Source organism: Penaeus japonicus, unplaced genomic scaffold (assembly GCF_977035675.1).
Source record: "Penaeus japonicus unplaced genomic scaffold, GWHDUDI00000001_assembly GWHDUDI00000038, whole genome shotgun sequence".
Classification (NCBI taxonomy): Eukaryota; Metazoa; Arthropoda; class Malacostraca; order Decapoda; family Penaeidae; genus Penaeus; species Penaeus japonicus.
This window is the reverse complement of record NW_028234440.1, coordinates 4,892,603-4,895,102: the sequence shown is the minus strand read 5'-3', so window position 1 is coordinate 4,895,102 and position 2,500 is coordinate 4,892,603. Positions and strand designations below refer to the sequence as shown.

The 2,500-nt window shown below is 38.2% G+C and overlaps 1 protein-coding gene across 1 annotated transcript in view; it reads left to right on the top strand.

The window, feature by feature from the left end:
- The window catches only part of LOC147467051 (cell adhesion molecule 3-like), a gene marked incomplete in the record, with an annotated part of 353,254 nt that overhangs the window by 217,746 nt on the left and 133,008 nt on the right, over positions 1-2,500 (top strand).

Sequence of the window (2,500 nt, the reverse complement as noted above, 5' to 3'; positions counted from 1 at the left end):
GAGAGGAGAGAGAGAGAGAGCCGAGAGACATTGAGAGAGAGAGGCTAGAGACATACATATCGTACACACACAACGCACACACCACAGAATACACACACACACACACACACATGTCTCTCTCACACATTCAGTGAACTCACTCACAAGGAGCGCCGTGCACGCGACTCACTCACGGTCACAACCACACAACCGACGACACCCACACACACACACACACACACACACACACACACACACATATACACATATATATATATATATCAACTAGCTAAATAAATCAGTGGAAAAAAATCGCAATTTATGTGAATATCCGATACGTGAAAAAAAGGAGAAAAAACGACCCCCACACCTAAAAAAAAGAGCTTTAAATAATATGCAAATTACCAGTGTTAATCTGGGTACAATGCAGTTACAACTGGTGGCGGCCAGGCGTGTGTTATCTCAGGCCAATTCAGCTCGCCATGGTTAATCCAAAAAAAATTCACGGCTCAGGGACATTTGTGGCGGCAGGTGGATATTGGGAGACAGTGGGGGAGGAGAAGTGAAAGGGTCAGGAGTTGTAGGTCAGAGGAGGTCAGGGAGGCTAGTCGGCCGGGCAGGTTCCGCGATAGGTGGGTCATAGAGAGAGAAATGGCATGGGAGACAGGGTGATTTGGATCGAGGTGTGGAATGGAATGCATGCATTGGGAGGGGGCAGAGGGGGCAGGAGGGTAGAGTGACGATCACGGGTATGAGAAGGAGAGCGGGAGAAATAGAGATAGCATAGATAGAGGGAGCGCTGAGAAGGAGGAGAGAGAGAGGAAGGCACTAGAGCGAGAGGGAGGGACCATTTAAACCCCAGAGCCTGCCAGATCCGCGAGATGCCGCGAAAGAGAAGAAAGAGAGAGAGAAAGAGAGAGAGAGAGAGAGGAGCAGAGAGTAGAGAAGAGCTGGTAGAGGGAGAGAGAGAGAGAGAGAGATGTGAGATCGAGGAGAGAGAGAAGACGTAGGAGGAAGAGATGAGGATGAGGGAGAGAGAGAAGAGAAATAGAAAAGATAGATAGAAGATAGAAAGATATGTAATATATATAGTTATACCCACCATATATATATATATATATATATATGTACTATATGTTTATTATATTATATATTATATATATATATTATATATATATATATATTGTATATTTATATATTTTATACGTTATACTATATATATAATATATATAAATACCTCTATATCGTATGTAATGTTATATGTACATATATACATAACTATCGAAAATGTAGATAGACAGATTGACTAGGATATATAGATATTAGATAGATAATAGGACAGATCAGAAAGTTATATATAGTTTATATATATTTTATAATAATATATATATATATATACATATTTATTTATATATATACTATATATCACAATATATAATATATATATATATTATAGGTTATATATATCTATTATATATATATTATATAGAGAGAGGAGAGAGAAGAGACTGGAGAGAGATTAGCAGGAAGAGCAGAGAGAGGGGGGGGATTAAGAGAGACAGGGAGACACAGAGAGAGAGAGACACACATAGCGAGACGAAAGAGAGAGAGAGAGGATGAGGCGAGTGAGAAGAGAGAGGAGGAAGAGATGAGAGCGAGAGAGAGCGTGAGGATGGCAGACGAAGAGAGAGGACGAGACGAGATGAGGAGTAGAGAGAACGCCGAAAGGGAGAGAGAGAGATGATGGAGAGTGAGAGGAGATGACGAGAGATGACGAGAGAGAAGAGCGAGAGAGAGGATTAAGGGAGACAGGGAGACACGAGACGAGAGAAGAGAGATGAAGAGAGAGATGAGAGATTAGAGTGGATTAAGGTAGAGAAAACAGGGTGAGACAGAGAGAGAGAGAGATCAGAGGAGGGAAAGGAAGAGAGGGTAGCAGAGAAACCTGACCCGGTGCGAGAACAAGGATTGACTGAGCTGCATCCTGAGTGCGATATTGCCTGAGCGTTTATGAAACAGGCGGAACGCACAGGACAGAGGAAGTAGAACAGCAAACGGAGTGGAAAAATAAGGATCAAAAGGGGGGAAGCATCGGAAAAAAGGATCTAAAGGTTCAAAATAACCTGTGAAAAACAGAGGCGAGAAGAGAAGGAAACGAACAAGAAAAAAAAAAAATAAAAATGCCTAATATTTATATAGAAAATCTCACCACAATATATCATTTTCTATACCCATTTGTAGCGTGTATAAAAACGGAATGATAAATATATATATATATATATATATTATATATATATATATATATACTATTTATTATATAATTAACTATATATTTATTATCTATAATATATATATATCGATATATATATTTTTATATATCAATATATGTATATATAAATATATTATTCCCATAATCTCTATATATAACTATATATATATATATATATATATATATATATATATATATATATATACTTATCTGTTAATCAATAATTACATACCTCCCTATATACACACACAC